At 37.9% G+C, this 18,842-nt stretch overlaps 1 protein-coding gene across 1 annotated transcript in view; it reads right to left on the bottom strand.

Moving 5' to 3' along the window:
- Positions 1-16,802, bottom strand: part of cntn6 (contactin 6) — a 129,508-nt gene extending 112,706 nt beyond the window's left edge. Inside the window, exon 1 of the mRNA XM_088917177.1 lies at positions 16,534-16,802. The gene's annotated coding sequence lies outside the window, so the exon portion shown is untranslated. The remainder of the gene's footprint in view (positions 1-16,533) is intronic.
- Positions 16,803-18,842: the final 2,040 nt, after the last annotated feature.

Raw genomic sequence — 18,842 nt, 5'->3', positions numbered from 1 at the left:
AATAGGGCTGTCGTGGAGATCTTCAGCAGCTTCTTGTTTTTGGGCATTCACATCACCAATAACTTCACCTGGTCCCATTACATAGACAAGTAATCATGAGAGCACACCAATACCTCTACTTCCTCAGGAGACTCAGGAGATTTGGTATGTCTTCACAAATTTCTACAGATGGACTATAGAAAGTATTCTCACTGGATGCATTACAGTTTGGCATGGTTGTTGCTCAGCTCATAAACATGAAAAAATACAGAAAATGCAGAAAATGGTGGAGACAGCTGAGGCCATCACTGGTAAAGAACTCCCTTCCATCCAGACCATTTTCACCACACACTGCCTCAAAAGGGCAAGTAATATAATCAAAGACCAAAACCACCAAGACAGAAAATGCACTTTTCTGTCTTCTTCCTTCCGGTAGAAGATTTAAGAGAATAAAAGCCTTAACTTCTACTGTAGGTTCAAAGAGAGCATCTACCACACAGCCATAAAACTCCTAAACTCCACCTCTTAAATCGTCCTACCCCCACTTACAGCTCTCTTTTTTGCACTGAACTCAAAATACAGCCACCTCTTGTATTTTGCACTGAACTGAAAAAAACTGCCAGTGCTGAACTTTGCACACAGCTGCCATCTAAATGCTGGTTAAAATTATTACTGCTACCCTGTTTCTGTATCCAAGAATTGTGATGTCATTTGTTATGTCATTTTCTATGTCAATGTTATGTAATCTTTCATGCCATCTTTTATGTCATTTGTCATGTGAAGAAAATATACAAGTAAGCATTTCATTGTATTCAGGTACATATGACAATAAACTTAATCTTAAAAATTGTCAAGCTTCAGAATATATACTGTAGATAGTGCAACTTAATTCAAACCAATGCAAATCTTACACCCAATCCATCTTTTTTTAACCTTTCTATCATTTCAATAAATTCAACCATAAGGAATAATTTTCCTTATTAAGTTTGCTTTTGCAATACCTGAAGCACTAGCAACATACAGTAACACAAAAGGTGAATATCCAATGATACAAAATCACTAGGTAAACAAGATAAGGGAAGTACCTTTTTTGTTGGAAAATAAAACTTATAAATTAAGCATTCATACAGCAATTGGGTAGGTGTAAATAGGTCATTTGTATTGTCAATTATGAAACTATGTCCTAACAATATTCTTTTTAACAGAGATTTAGGTAGTGTAAATTAATCACTGCCATGATGTTTTAAATAATTACAGTTAATAATAACTGGGGCAGAGTGGTGGCTCTGTGGCTAAGGGGCTGTGTCCGTGACTGGAAAGTTGCTGGTTCAAATCCCGCAGCTGGCAAAGGAATCCTTCGCTGTTGGGCTGCTGAGTAAGGCCCTTAACCCCAATAGCTCCAGGAGTGCTGTACAATGGCTGACCCTGTCCTCTGATCCCAAGCTTCTCTTCCTGTCTGTCTGTTTGTATCTCATGGAGAGCAAGCTGGGGTATGTGAAAAGATGAATTCCTGATACAAACTGTTAATGCACAAACCACCAATACTCAGGAGGTAATCAGTAAAGTTTATGAAATCATCTAGTGAAGACACAGTGACAGCTAATGGCATTCTAAAGGGAGATATTTATTTGTAAAAATCAGAAAGCATGTGTCACTCTATGTCACTGTATTTGACTAGCATTTTTTATTTATGCTACTGTATATATGTCCCACTTTAATTACAATTTAATTGACTTGGGGTGATTGTATAACTGACTCTGTTCACTTAAGCACATTGAAATACAGTAGAATGATGCTTTAAAGTTACCATTAACTTGGAAGACATGAAAGTGTACATCCATTATGCCTATTCTGAGATGAAAATAAGTGCTTAATACCTGTGGTCCTTTAATATGTACAGTAAAAATGATCAGCACAAAGTGTGCTAATGCACACAGAGTCATCTGATTACCCTATAATAGATAGATAGATACTTTATTGATCCCGTGAGGGAAATTGCAGTGCAACAGCAGCTTAACACACACAACACAGCCACAGTGTAACGAATTATATAATAATGGTACAATACATACAATACAATACAAGAGTTACTCACAGTCCGGATGCACAAGAACAAACTAGAACAGAACAGTACACAGAACACAGAGTAACTATAGATATAAATATAAATGTATTGCACAGGTCCCTGGCATATATTGCACAAAAAGTGGTTGTAAACGGGAAAAAGAAAAAGAAAGAGAACAGATGTAGCAGTAGATGTGTAGATGCGTTTAGTCCAGAAACAGGTCACTGTCGATGTTGCCTCTGCCAAGACGCAAGGTGGATGCATTGTACAGTCTTATGGCAGACGGCAAGAATGACCTTCTGTAGCGCTCCCTGTCGCACCGTGGATGAATCAGTCTATTGCTGAACGTGCTCTTCATTCCTGCAAGCCTGTCATAGAGGGGATGGGAGAAGTTGTCCATGATGGCCTCTAGTTTGGACATCATTCTCCTCTCAGCCACTACCTCCAAGGAGTCCAGGTCAAACCCAATGACAGAGCTTGCTCTCCTGATGAGCTTGTTCAGCCTTTTGGAATCTACTGCTCTAATCCCAGAGCCCCAGCACACCACTGCGTAGAAAATGGCACTCGCTACCATCGACTGATAGAACATGTGTAGCATCTTACTACACACATTGAAGGACCTGAGCCTCCTCAAGAAGTAGAGTCGGCTCTGTCCCTTCTTATAGATGGCCTCGATGTTCTTAGACCATTCCAGTCTATCGTTGATGTGCACTCCCAGGTACTTGTACGAGTCCACCATCTCCACGCCACTCCCATGGATGTAGACAGGAGTAGGTTTGACCTTTTTCCTCCTGAAATCTACCACCAGTTCCTTTGTCTTTGTAACATTCAGTTCCAAGTGGTTCACCCCACACCACTCCACAAAGCTGCTGACCAGTCCTCTGTACTCCTCCTCCTGTTCACCTTTGATACATCCCACAATTGCAGAGTCATCTGAGAACTTCTGCAGGTGGCATGACTTTGAGTCGTACTTAAAGTCCGAAGTATAGAGGGTGAAGAGGAATGGAGAAAGAACTGTCCCTTGAGGTGCCCCTGTGTTACTCACTACCTGTTCAGACACACAGTTCTGAAGTCTCACAGACTGTGGTCTGCCTGTCAGGTAGTCAGTGATCCACGAGGTCGTGGAGGCATCGACTTGCATCTCCTCCAGCTTCCTCCTTAGAAGTAAGGGCTGGATGGTATTGAAGGCACTGGAGAAGTCGAAAAACATGATCCTTACAGTGTTGCCAGCCCTGTCCAGGTGTGAGTAGGCCCTTTGCAGCATGTAGATGATCGCATCCTCCACACCAACACTGGGCTGGTAGGCAAACTGTAGGGTGTCCAGTGATGAGCTGACCAGGGGTCTCAGGTGGGATAAGACCAGCCTCTCCAGTGTCTTCATGATGTGAGAAGTCAGTGCAACTGGTCTGTAGTCGTTGAGGACAGAGGGGCACCCTTTGTTTGGTACTGGGACCAGGCATGATGTCTTCCAGAGCACTGGGACTCTTTCCAAGCGCAGGCTCAGGTTGAACAGTCGCTGGAGCACTCCGCTCAGCTGATCAGCACAGGCCCTCAGAACTCTGGGGCAGATGTTATCTGGTCCTGTGCATTACCCTCGTGCAGCCTCTTCAGCTCCTTCTTCACCTGGTCAGCTGTGATGGTCAGCCTGGCCTGGGGGATGGTGCTCATAGTGCTTTTAGTGCTGCAGGTGTTAATGGCGGAGGTGTTGGAGAGTGGCAGCTGTGGGGGATGGGTGGGTGAGTAGCCGTCGGGGGTTGTGGCTGTAGGCGGCCATGTTTGTGGGGGGATGGAGGAGGTATTGGGCAGTCGCAGCTGTGAAGGGTTAGGGAGCGTGTGGCTGTGGGGGGATGGGTGTTGCGCCACAGAGGACCCAAAATCAAACCTGTTAAAGAACTGGTTCAACTCATTGGCCATCTCCAGGTTCCCTTCTGTTGCACCCCCAGCCTGTTTGAAGCCAGTGATCTCTCTCATGCTGCTCCATACATCTCTCACCCTATTCCTTTGCAGCTTGTCCTCTATCTTCTTTCTGTATGCGTCCTTGCTCTCTCTTAGCTTCTGCTTTAGCTCCCTCTGTACACGCTTGACCTCTTCCTTATCTCCCCTCCTAAAGGCTCTCTTCTTGTCATTCAGAAGAGCCTTCAGGTCGCTGGTGATCCAGGGTTTGTTATTGGAAAAGCAGTGTACGTCTTTGGTGGGGATGGTGTTATCTACGCAGAAGTTAATATAGTCAGTGACACAGTCCACCATGCTGTCTATGTCGTCCCCATGTGGTTCGCACAGCACATCCCAGTCGGTGGCCTCCAAAGCACCACGTAGATCCTCCATAGCCTCCTGAGACCATCTCCTCACAGTCCTCATGGTCACAGGTTGGCGCTGGACAATAGGCGTGTACAGTGGTGTAAGCAAGACAAGGTTGTGATCTGATCTGCCAAGGGGGGGAAGGGCTGTGGAACTATATGCATCCTTAGCATTGGCATATAATAAGTCCAGTGTTTTGTTTTCTCTGGTCGGGCACTTAACAAACTGGTGGAAAGTAGGCAGAGTGGTGGAAATAGATACGTGGTTAAAGTCCCCTGAAATAGCTATAAAAGCGCTTGGGTGCTTTGTTTGTAGCCTGGCTGTGACTGTGTTTATGACGTCACACTCTACCGCTGCATTTGCCGTAGGTGGAATGTAAACAACAACAAAGATGGCGCATGTAAACTCCCGCGGCAGATAGTACGGACGCAGTCCTACGGCTACCAGTTCGATGTCCGGGTTGCAGACGCGCTCCTTAACATGAGTATGTCCAGGATTACACCATCTGTTGTTTACAAGCACCGCGAGCCCCCCTCCTTTCCTCTTACCGCTCTCGGTGTTTCTGTCCGCCCGCACCGTCTGAAAGCCGCCGATGGTAACGTTCGAGTCCGGAATAAGTTCCTGCAGCCACGTCTCGGTGAAACACATGATACTGCATTCACGATACTCCCTCTGGCTTCTCACCAATGCTCCCAGTTCGTCCATCTTGTTCACTAAGGACCTCACATTTCCCATGATGATCGAAGGAAGGTAGGGTTTAAATCTCCTTCTCTTCGCCTTTCGCGTCGCACCAGCCCTACAGCCTCGGCTTCTCCTCCTCAGCTCCTCCGGCACCGATGGCTTCTCTCCAGTGAGTAGAGCCGGACGCGCTAGCGCGATCAGCTGGTCCCGCGTGTAGACAATGCTTCTGTGGCTATCGGCATTGCAACTCGATAGCCACAGAGGTCCAAGTATCAGAAAAAACAAGAAAAAGTTTCTCAGCTTCCTAGTATCCATCATGTTGTGATCGCAAATCTAGTTGCCGGCAAAGTATGAAGAAAAAACACTAACACACTAGCATTAACTAACTGAAAGAAACAAAAAGACACAGAGCTGCTGTAGCAGGCTGCCACTAACACGGCGCCATCTTGTTGTTGTAATAGTAATGATCTTATACTGTATGTCTTACAATATCTTATAATAAGGATGCTGTACATCATGAATAAAGAAAAAGACAAAAGTACAATTAAAAGTAAATGAAGAGAAATAAAATTCACAAGAGCATACAGGTTTTTACAGATATACAGTAGATACTCAGATGTACATTATTATATTATTATCTATAAATCTCAGTAAATATAATTTGAACTTTATATCTGAAAAACTTTACAGGTGCTTAGTCAATGTACGTCAGATAGAATCATTATGTTTATTTACAACATGCTTTTTGTAGTATATGAAAGTTCAGACAAAAACATAAGGAGATTTGGTCAGTCTTGGAGTCATGTGTTTGGTCAACAAACACACACAGCAGATTCTTCTTAGGTTTTGCATTTAATTTAATGCACCCATAATTTGTTAGTAGCCAGTCTCTGAAAAACTGTTTAACAGTGAAAAAAAACAATATGTAACATTTTGCTTTATAGCCATTTTCATACTTTTACTCTTTTGCAGAGCTTTTTTTGCTATTTGCATGTAGAATATTCCTTTAGACTTTTCCAATGTGCCTCCTTTTTCACTTTTGAAAATTATATGGTAATGAGGACTTTGTAGGATTCTTTAAGAAATGATTCATGCATTTATAACATCAAGGCTTGATTTCTCCAACTTTTTACTCTATGGGCTCCCAAACTCTCTTCTCAACAAGTTGCAATATGTTAAAAACTCTGCAGCTAGACTACTAACGCACACCACAACCTGGCAGCATATCACTCCTACACTTACTGTAAGTCTCTAAGTTGTCTAAAAATGTATTTATTCAATAGAAGATCTTGTTACAGACATTCAAGACTCAAAACAATCTGGCTCCATCATACATCTTTGAACTCCTCCCTGTTTATACTCCTGCCCATAGGCTCAGTTCAGTTGAGGCCGAGTCTTAGGTGACTGTGCCTTATCTGTTGGTGCTCCAGTGTTTTGGCGTGAACTTCCTCAGTTGTCTATGACTTTCTTCAACTCTCTTCAAATCTAAACTTAAAACTTACCATTTTACCTAGGTACTCTATATTTCTCATAGAGCAAAAATAAGAGTGTATTTTGTAAATATATTACAGTATTTCATTTTAACAAACAACAAAAAATGTATCATTTTATTATTTTGCCATTTCCAAATAACATGCTCCAGCTGTCCTAGAGCAATTTCTGTGACTTACAGCTATATCTGGAGTGGAATAAAAGTAAAGGTCAGAGTTTGTCAAGCTGCATGTTCTTATGATCAGACTTACCTTCAAAAACTACAGCCACTAGGGAATAAAACTGTTGTGTCAGAAACCTGAGAAATAAACTCTAAGTGCACTACAGGGTGCTTATAAAGTTAGTTGGCCTAGTTAAACAACTGTGCTGTGAAAGCTGAATTCTGGAGCAGTGATACTTGTTATTCATACTGTTGCAATGGACCACTGAGAAACACATTCCCTTGGACAATAACACAGCACACCACAGGTCATGACATTAGCTAACTGTGACCTCTATTTGTAACCATTCTGGAAGGACATTTAGTGAAGTCCTGCATTGCCCACTTAAATCTCATGTACAATATATTTCATGGATTTGTTTCACACTTATTGCTTCATGGTGGAACACAAATTTAACATGTATATTAAATGTATATTAATCTTAAATATAGCAAGCAGAAATGGTATTGAGTATTTTGGTGTATAAGCCAGTAACTTCATGGAAATATTTTACTTTAACATTCACCTTGGTCTCACTCAGTGCAACATTTAAATACAATATGTAAAGTATATATATTAAACCCACAACACTCATCTGAATAAGAAACTTTGAGGGGTTATAAGGATATATACTGTACTGGACATTATAAATCAATAAATTTCATGACTGCTCACATCATTTTACTCAGACGTTTTTATATGCAAAACAAAAAAAGCACACACTGAAGTGACAGAAGAAGGTCAGTAACAAGGTCATTATAATACAAGCTTTCCAGTGCAGAGTTACAAAAATGTTCATCTTTTTTGTTCATCTTTGTTCATCTATGTATCATCTGTGGGTAATCAAATGACATAAAAAATATTCTTGGGATACATTTAAACAGTATAGTGTATATTTTGGCTGCCAAAAATATAAAGAATATTTCAATAATTTCTTCTATAAATTAGCATTGCCTAAACATTTCTGTACTAAGTTACAACTTTAGATGAAGCTCCCAGAATGTTATTTCATTAGTGGGTTAGCAGCACATTGTAAATTTAGTTCATTTCATACTTAAAAATATTTTATTTAATACATTTACCTATTTTTCTGTAATAAAGCAATACAAATTTTGATGGTTATACACATTTTTTAATAATTAAATGAGAATTACCAGAGACCAGATATGTGTTCTGGTAATGTTGATAAAAATGCACATATGAAATGACCAACTTTAAGCAGCTCTATAACAAACCATACTTGTTGCATCATACTTTTGGTAAACTGGTTTTAAGACTCATGCAGTTTTTACTTTAAATTATTTAAGTTATGTCTTGTGCAAGTCTAGCAGTCATAGCAAGGCTTAGATTGGTGACAAAATGTTGTATATTTGACACTTTACTTTACTATAAAGAATGCCTGGATGGGCAAACTGAACACAGTTATATTTTGTGGATTATTGGGATTCTCAATATAGGCTGAACATCACCTTCTCTTGCAAGTATTATATTTACATCAGTCTAAATCAATGGGGTATTATTTGTCTCTGTAATTAACACAACAATCCTGCTGATTGAATTATCATCACATAATAATTCGCTGAGCCAGATGAATAGAGATCTGCATCAGGAGAATTAATTACATTTTCCAATAGATGCAAGGGTCCTGTTTCTGAAGTGAAAAGGCAGAGAAAGAATACTTGTTCACCATACCTAAAGAAATCCTTTTAGCTCACAGTCAGCTTTGAATTAATTATTGATTATGAACACAATTAATTTGAAAATGAGCATTAGTTTGGCCAGCTCAGAACACAATACCCTTTCAGCTGTGTTCCTGCTTATAGTAAGGACATGCAGTGGAAATAAAGAGTGGGAACTGATTTCATATACTGAAAGAAAACAAGAATGTGAAAGTACAGGCTTCCTAGTTTAAGAGTGCAGATGATAATTCCATTACTTGGCTTCGTCTAACCTCCATGATAATGAAATGTCAGATGTATTCATAGATAACCAATGTTTTAGAAGAATAGCAATTTAATGGGAAAACTCCTGAAAAGCAACGTGAGCTAAGCTAAATAAATCAAAATGAAATGTGAACAATATTTGTCCACCTCATGTTTATGACATAAACTATGCTATTGCATCGCTAATTAATTCATTTACAGGTTTGCATGTCATTTTGACTGTCCCCTGGCAGGACACAAATCTTTTTTCACCTCTGATTAAGCTACTGTGTGTTTCATGGTACACAGTCAGCTTAGCAATGCCTTTCATTATACAGTATGTGAGGGTTGTTAAATAAACTAATAACCTATAGAATGCTGGGCTCTGAACTTCATGAAACAGTCAAACACAAACGTCATATCCTGACTGGAACTGCATCATGAATTGACCTCTCTATACCAACTAGAAAGGTCAAACCACTGACACATTAGCTTACTCCCATACACTTGACCTTGTTCAATATGGTCAGTAGTATTTCTGTTCCGGGACACCCTGGTGTGTGTTAAAAATGTTGCTGACGTTTTGGCAGGCTGATTTGCTTCAGTAACAGTCTTTTTCACAAATCCCTGTGGAGGGTTTTGGAAGAAGATTTATGAAGTTCCAGAACTGTTTGAAAGTACAAAGAGGCTTCTGCACAGAAAGTTTCAGATTCTTATCCTCTCTTTTGCTTTGCTATCCAAAGTAAACCCCCTTACGTATTTGTGCCAAGCCTTTTCAAAACAAAGCTTCTCAAAAGCATTAAATCCTTGTATTCAAAATGAGACAATGAGTCTATTAGAATAATTTACCCAGGCCTTTCCTTATCAGTTCTCTATTTAAAATTGAAATGAAGCATCCTTTTTGGAACTATCATTCCATACAAAATGCACTGTAGTTTATTTATCAAAGAGCTGCTATCATTCTTTTTTCAACTGCCTTCAAAAATGAATATACATTCCAAAAACATTATCAGAGTTATTTTATTTTATTTTATTTTATCAGAGTTATAGTCATTTTTTTTAAAGACTAGCTTTTAACAGATTTACATCTAGAAAGTTCCAGGTCCTCACTTTTTCAATGAATGCTAGACATGCCACTCAAAAGTGTGGAATTATTCATCAGTAAAGAACAGCACTAGCAAAGTCAATGAAGACATTCTGCACTTGGATCATCACAGACTGAGGTCAGCCAGCAGGGGTTGAAGGCAATTACAAGTTATTGGACTTTCCTCATCAAAATATTTATAAAAGTCTGAGCAGAGCAATAAAACTGGTTTATATGGTTGTTCCGTGATTAACGTTGGACATCTTCTAATATTTTATGAGTTTCATGAAATAATAAAGACTCCATCACTACATTTAATTACAACTTCAGATGTGCAACTTGAACACAGTTGCCTTAAAATGTCTGATGCTTTTTACAATGGCTAGAAAAATAATCATTGATACTAACATTTGTAGGAAAACACACCAAATAAAATGTTCAGTGTTGCACATACTGAATCCTTCTATGTTGTATTGTGTATCTAATGCAAATCCACTGTATATGCAAAATAAAAGGCCTGACCTAAAAAGGTACAGTTCCGCAAATGCTTTTAACATTAGCATTGTGACTTTGTGCTTAAGATACACTGATACCTCTTAAGTACCACAATTTGCAATCAAATAAAATATGTATGTACTGTATGTTTAAAAATAAGGGTCGGAAGTGGCAGGAACTCATTTTTTTTGTAAAAATTCATAATTATTTTATTATAATAACAGTAAATATAATAATACTATGCCTCTTTGTCATCACATAGTTCATTTTGGAAAAAAAATTAAGAGACATAAACAATTTTAAATCGCTTTTAACAAAACATACTTAACCACAAATTCCAAGTGTCCCTTTTGAAAGTATACATTAAGGGAAAGATTCACCTGCAAATATTATTAACAGACCACTCAATCCAAGTAACCTGAATCTAAAGTACAATCCATTAACAAGGTTCCTTGCTTTTTGAGGTTAGTTCTGAAATGAAATGTTAATTGCACAGAATTTTTGATAAACTTTGAATAATACAAATGTGTTTTTTGCAGGTCTCTATGGGCTATACCAACAATTCCATTTACAGAAATGCCCTGTATACACAAACAAAATAATTTGCTTTTTTTTCAATACATAAACTGTCACGCTCTTAAACCCCTCCTCTTAAGGACGCTCCAGCCCTTCCTAGTTTTATTCTTGATTCCCTGCACCTGTCTCTAGTTCCTGCCCCCGTCCTACAAAAGCCAGGTGTTCCCGCCAATCTGGGCTCAGCTTTGGAAGAAGGACGCCCGGAAGCCTGCCTATCAGCAAGTCCAGGAGCGACTCGACGGCACAGACTTCATCACGGCGTCCTGACCTTCTGAGCCCAGGATTATGGAGCGTCTGGTCCCGTGACCCCCCTTTTATTCCCCCGTCCCTCTGCCGGATCCCGCTCCGGCTTTTAACTCTGTTTGTCTGTCAGGATGGATTTACCCGGTCTTGGTCTTTTGCTACACTCATGGATTTGCCTCGGACTCCCTTGGACTGTTTGCCTTGGCCACACCTCCCCAGAACACCAGCGCACCATGGACAAGCCCCCTGTTTTCCTTCCAGCCCCCTTGCATGCCTTTTTCCCCGTGTTTTCTTCACTCCCCCCCCCCCGGATTGTGTCGCCTGCATAGGGTCCTGAAAGAGCGCTTCGTGACATAAACATAACATTAGTATTTTCCTAAAAAAGGTTATTCTAATTATTCATGTTTATTTAGATTTATTTATTTTTTACATATAATGCACCTAATTACATATAGCTACAAAATTCCAGCTGCTACTCAGGCCTTAAAATAGATCACTGGTATTAATGGACACCAATGTAGCTATGAAAACAATGCTTATTAATGATGGGTCACTAATAAATGTCACGTTTCTAAAAGCTTATATTTATACAGTACATCATCCTTGAGGAGCCATAAGTAACAACTGTAAGTGCTCCAATTGTCACATTCTGTATACTAGAATAAAATCTGATATACTGTATAAAGAGGCTCCTGAATAGCTTAAAAAGCAGAGGTGTTTGTTCAGAGAATAGATTGAGGCCTGTGGTCCAGGACAGACTGGGCCACATCCCTGGCCACTTGTGGTTGGATTTAGCCACGTACTGCTGTACAATTGATTATGAATGTCAGGGGGATGGTGGTCATGAGTCAATTCCCATGACTTTCAGGGTTAAATGCTGGCTTGTAGTGATATTAATGATGAAGATTCCCTATAAGGTACTGTGGAGTTTGCAGGGAGTCAAAAGATGAAAGGCTCTAACATTCTATATTGGGCATAGACATTCTGCACCTAATATACACCTATAATATATAGGCATGTTGGAGGAGTATTTGTGTAGGGCACCATTCTTCTTCATTCTGCTACATGCAAACTTTGTAGTCATACATGAGGTTTTCAGTACTATCCATATGTTTCAATATTTATCTTTTGACATGCATGTACTGACAGAAGTTACCTCTACATACCAGTTATTGTATATGTATTACAGAAGCAGCAACTGGGCTAGATGAGAACCAATAGTGTTTCATTTAAAATGTGCAGATTGACAGACATTTGAACAATACTGCAGCATCAATCAAAACACCCATGTTTGTGGTGTGATAGTTATGAGTGGTGACACACACATTCATTAACAGTGACAGCACCACATTATTAGAAAAGCCAGCTTCACCTACACTTTGAGATCACAGTGTTGACCCTAACAGACAACATGGTGCTCTCCCTGTTACACCAAATTACTTGTTCCATTTATCACTGCTATCTTTATCACTACAGTAAAGATCATATCTAAGCCACCTGTGCTGTGCTCACTGCAATGTAATACTGTGCCCACTGCAATGTAATATACCAGTGCATCAGCAATAAAAGCATGTAATGCATAGTTTGTAGTTTACTCCCAGTGGAGTACAATAAAACCTGTTCATGGCATTTCATATTACCACAAACAACCATTCTTTAATTATTTTTTTAATAAAGTATACAATATAACAACTAACACACCTGAACTACAGTAAGAAGCTAATAGCCATTCATTATTAACATAATACGGTAGGATTTCATTTTTCATTGCTTATATATGTAAACTGACAGAAGTTTAATTAATTAAATTTTAAATGTAGTTACATACATTTTTCAGTTTGATTAAAATTTCATTTTAGTTCATAGCACAAAGGCACAGTCTATTACTTCATAAAATGTCACAAAGGAAAAAGCAGTATTGCACTACAGATACAGTATAGTATGAAGCAGACAAGGGATCAGGAACACAATTAGAATGTCATTACAGTATATATTAAGTCAGAAAGCCCTCAGTATTATTTATTATAGACAATTATCATACCCATCATGTTCTGTACACTCCTTTAAGTATCTTGTACTTTACTGTTCTAATTTTCTCTTGACTTCATTATACAGTACTGTATATCACATTCTAGTTGTGGTACTTTACAAAACTGCAAATGCAAGGTGCAAATGTATGGTATCTAAACTTTAAAAGCTCATGCTTCCTGCAGGCAGAAAATTCTCTCAGGGAATCAGTGAGTTACAATAGTGGGACACATTACTTAACATGGGAAAAAACAGGGCATAGTCTTCTAGAGAAACTGCATACAATGGCCAGCATACAGTAGAAGACTGAATCGTTTTAAATTTCATCTCACGACCTCATCCTTTGTCAGTAAAGCCACCTTTATATTTATCAATTTAATTATCAAGAAAACTATCACAGAAAATTAAAATGATTGTATTAATAAACTAACAATAGAATAAGTCTGCTCTTGAATAGAATAGATCTCTGTGTGCATTCAGAAAGCAACCTCCACATGAGAATGACAATGATACTATATGTCTTGTGTAAGGTCTTTTCTTGGACAGTAAACTGGAAACTTTGAGTATACTGTATATCACTGAAGACAGGTCACTTGGTGCTAATTTTTATGGATAATTATATCAGGCCTTTTAATTGAAAAGGGAAAAAATAAACATGTCTAAATAAAAAGAAGAAAGAATTTGTAATCTGGTATTATTACCATACAACAGGTGGATGAATAAAAAAAGAAATCTCTGGTGATATGTAACCACAGTGTAGTACTACTGTAGGTTAAGATCTAATGTAGTGCACTACAATAGCAAAAGCTTTATAAAGCAAAAAGTCACGTATATATTCTCTAGATAGCTAGCCTTAGATGAATTGATAGGGCAGCAGAGACGTGGCAGGTTTATAAAGTCATTGCTTTGGAAATTAAGCCATAAAGTGGCAAATTAATCATCATTTTGCAGGACTAAGTGACAGAAAAGTGCAATTACAAAATCAATCTTTCAGTGTAGCATCTGTAAAAAAATAGCTAATGGTATATCATTCCTTTTGTTAACTTGCCAGTTAACTAGGTCCATTTCTCTGTTTGGTCTGCTAACGTTATAACAGTTTTTTTCAAAAGATACTCCACTTTCTTCATTTTGATGTTCCTGATGACAATTGTTAACTTTTGTTTTTTCCTTCAGGACTTTGAAGGAATAATTCATATTATGGTTAAGATACTCTTACATACAAACTGACTAATTGACTTAAAATGAGAAACATTTTCCAAATTATGCAACAAAACCATTCACTACTTTGAGTGCCTGCTTATAGCTCACTATTATCATTTCCTGCAGGCTCCATTTGGGGGTGAAGCAGATAAACTGGATTAGTATGTCGCAGCACCGTGAAAACATCTTATATCAGCTACTGCATACACTGGTATTTATCATACAAATTCATTATAAAGAGCTGTTCAAGGATTTTGACATTCAAAGTGTTATACTTGACTTCTTTATGACATCTTAATCATATAACACGGTTAATTATTCCAAATTAACCATCCAGGAAAGAACATTATAGAATGGAATTTTCTACATAAAATGTATTCACTTGTTGATATCTTTCATATAGAATGAGCATCCATTACACAGTTAACCAAATTGTGCTCATTAGTTTGTATACATAAATTAGATCCAGTTTTCTACTTAGTTTGATCAAACTATCACCTACTGTAATTCAAGTGTCTCTATTTCTTTAAACCATCCTTAACTGGTTTCTCATTATAAGACATTAATATTTAGATAGGTAATTGGTATTAAGATAGGAGAAACATAATAAATAATAGTACTAAAGGCAAAAAAAAATTATACTGTATATAATGGCATTTTAAAGTACACTATAACAAAAGTCAATATTTACTGTAAATATTCTACTTCCCATGAAACAGTACTCAATGTCCCCCACTCTCCACCAGTCCCCACCTCGTAAACTTGATATCTACAAGCACTCAGATAATCAAATTGCAGAAATTAATCTTAACACAATAAAACCCAGAGGAAAACATGCTCACAGATCTACGTATCACAGCAACGTATTTATTTAACCATTTGAAAGTTGCGATACTTTGCAGTTATCCAAATCTATGTTTAAAATTAAAAGCAATAAGGACGTACAGTAGATAAATAATTTGGTTAAGACGTGTTTCGGATTGCACTTCACTCTAAGGCTCGATTAGAATTTCATATTTTAAAACATCCCGTTTTGTAATGTGGTACATAACCTTCGAAACTGCTCATTGCCAGGGGGAGTGCTAGACCTGATCCTCCAGTGATGAATACAAAGTAACATCAAAAGTGGTACTTAATCAGAACAGCAGCTATTCCTGATTACAGTGAGTGGCTCCCTTTACCTGATGCCTCAGTTCAGTTAAATAACCCATGCATAACACCACATCCAGTGCTTGCTTTGTACAGACCCTTAATATTTTGTGTGACACATCATATGTTACGGAGGATTTATAATAGCATATCCATAACAACCAGAATGAATAGGCAAATATTTAAAGTAAAGTGCTACTAGTCTTACAAACATTAAAAGGTATTTAAAAGGCTCTAGTTAAAATCATCAACTGCAGCATAAGCACTGTCGTAACACTGGCACTTTCACTTATAGACTTACTTCTAATTAGTACAGTTGGTGCGGTGATTTTTATTACAGACAAATTGCGCTATTTCTATTATTGTTTTAGATCTGTGAGAACGTTTAATCTGAAAATCATTGGACATATTACAGGAAAGGGGAAAGTGATATATGGCATAACAGTAATGCAAAAGGGACCAAAGGGAAAGCCCCCAGCGAAGTAAATCTAACGCGTGAGATGATCGCTCTTTCACTGACACCTGTCTTCATCACTACGCCACACCGTGAATGCTAAGCGAGGGCACACAGCATCCAATTCAACGGCAAGAAAAAGAAACGCATGTTCAATAAGCATGTGCTCAGAGTAAAATGTAATTTACTGTACGTTGCGCTGCCACTCCAACATTCTTTCTTTGAAGTTAAAATATATTAAAGAAAAACAAATATTAGAGTTGATGTACAGTAGCTTCCAGTGCCATTGTTTGCCTTTTGGGTTAAAATCACGGCTAAAGCGTTCAAGACGGTTAAAGATAGGCAATACGATTTCCAACGTAAAGGATGTGATGCTGACAAATACTGGTCTATTACTTATAGTATATAAACTCAAAAGATATGTTGCTTTTTAAATATTTTTAGTATCCATAATATTTATTATACTAAGATTCATATCAGTCTTCTCTGAGCAAGAGTATGTGGAAAAGCCCCTCGGGCACTTTATCGACCTTTCCTTGTCATACTGTACTTGTCATAAAAGCTCTCCAAAAAGGGACTGAGTACACAATGTTAACACAGCAAACATTTTTCATCCTTACCTTACCACGGCGTACACTTTTAGATCCTGAAAATAAGGAAGGACGTACTTTGAGTAGGTGGTCTGGAAAGGTTGCCGAAGCTTCGCAGCCGCTCAGGGTGCTGAAATGTATGCAGACTGTTGTCCGAACAGAGGTTTGTTCTGCCTCACGTCTGGCTGTTGACTGCAGGATAACTGAACACGAAACCCCTCCCCCGTCCCACATAAAATCTTTATTATAAGAGAACAGCTACAGCACTGGAGCAATACCTATGCAAATACCAGGAGAGGGGAGGAAGCAACAGTCACAATAAATAAAAATACATATTCGCGACGCGCTGTGCGTCATTTATGTGAATTAGCAAAGTATTTTCTTTAAAAATGTTGCATCAAAAAGAGCTACTACAAATTACTGCTTTCACGAAATAAAAACATAAATATATATGTATTTGTAAGTATGTTTTTGTTGACTACATTTTTATTGTAGTCTATCTAAATAGTTGTACATTTAAGGATAGTATTAGACGATTGCTAGAATAGAAAATTAATCAAATATTTGGAATTCGACAAAGTGCTTGAGGGCGGGGTAAGCAAATTATTTATCTTTATTGGCGCCCGTCTGATACTGTTGCACATCTATTTGGACTAGTGTTCACGGTATCTTTCATTTCGATTACCTGTTATCTACAAAATGAAATAGTTTCTCTGTGCAATATTTTCCACCTCCTTTCCCTGAAAATGATAAGCTCGCCAGCAGGTTAGAGGTATATTGCCAGGGCACCATAATAGAATATTCCTGCTATTAGGGCAGAACCGCAAAGCCTTTTACTTTGAAGTGTAATGTACACGCTCACGGCACGAAGACGTTTTATTTTGTCATTTTTTGACGAAATTGTTGTGCATAGGAAAACTTTCTTTCCAAGAAACCATAGATTATAAAATAAATCACGTCTTTAAAACAACGCTGTTCTATTTGCATAAACTGGAATGAGAACATTAAAATTGATTATAGCTCTGAATTTGGTAAGTCACATCAAAGGCAAAACCGGATGGTTGTATAATGGTCATCTAATGAGAAAATGCGACTTCTCATTGTCTAGATGCAGCAGGATATTAAGCTTTGTCATGACTAATTGCTGCAGTAATTACTTGACCTGTATGTGACTGAGTTACATTGTTACATTGATAGCAGTCTTTAATACAATGTCAGACAACACCAAAACCTAATAACTGCTTGGATCAAAACAGGTGTTCCACAGAAGTGAAATGGTCAATAAGCTTTGTAAATCCTATAAAGTCTTACCGTGGCACATGTTCCACAAGCTTTGTATTGTGGAAACAACCCTGTAATGCAAGGTGGGCTTCACAATTGAAATCACTATGTCACACAATAAAGGATTTAGAACACTGAAAAATCCTCCTAACTATGTAACTGACCATTTTTTCACAGACTTTTCCCGCCCCTTCCCCTGTCTTTCCTGGAACAGATGTACTGTATGTACCACAGTAGTAGACTGTCTGAAAGTCTGAATTAATACAATTTCATTAGTTTGGGCTGCATGATGTACTGTGTGATCCTTGCTGTTTAAGGGTTTAACGACAATACAACCTCAACCACCACCTACTGTATAATGACTGCTGGAAAATAATACGGGTAAACTAACAACAGTAATAAATAATAATCAAATTTTATTGTTTCAAAAGCTGTTGAATTTCAATGTTTTGAACATTCAAAAGAGTTTTTTTTCCATGTCCAGTTATATTTCAATACTGCTCAAAAGCTCACCTGGATTATTTTTTAGCAGTCATTACAGAGGTGTCAATGGTTGTTTCTTCTGTACACTTTTTTGTTCCTTTTACTTTTGTGCTTCTCAGATGATTTTCAAGATACTGTAGATCTCTGGTACTGTGTATATCATCAGCATAAGATGCAGAAAATATAGAAAACAAATTTAAAAAATTTACACAAACAACCAGTGAACTAAATCTGTTAATCTGCTTTATAACAAACATCCCCCTTGTCCCTCAATGCTGACAGATACACATTTAGACTCATAGCAGTCATGTAACTAAATTAACATAGAGTGTAAAATGTTAGCATTGCTCCTTTTCAGAATTGGTGGAAAACATTGCATGACCTCTTCTTCAGAAATATAAATAAGAGCAGAAAAAGCAAAGCATATAAATATTTGCAAAATACATAAAAGTTGTAAGCCATCATATTACACTGTATCATAATGGTATCAGTAATTTATTTACAATTTAGGTACAATGTGTTACATACAGTATGTCTTAAGACACTATGCAAAAACTAAAGTTTGTGCTCAGAGATACATATACAGTAGATATAGCAACAGTACAGTACATATTGATTTATGC

Source organism: Atractosteus spatula, chromosome 5, assembly GCF_055471065.1.
Source record: "Atractosteus spatula isolate fAtrSpa1 chromosome 5, fAtrSpa1.hap1, whole genome shotgun sequence".
Taxonomy (NCBI): domain Eukaryota; kingdom Metazoa; phylum Chordata; class Actinopteri; order Semionotiformes; family Lepisosteidae; genus Atractosteus; species Atractosteus spatula.
Note: the sequence above shows the minus strand (reverse complement) of the source record. Positions and strands in the feature narration are given on the sequence as shown.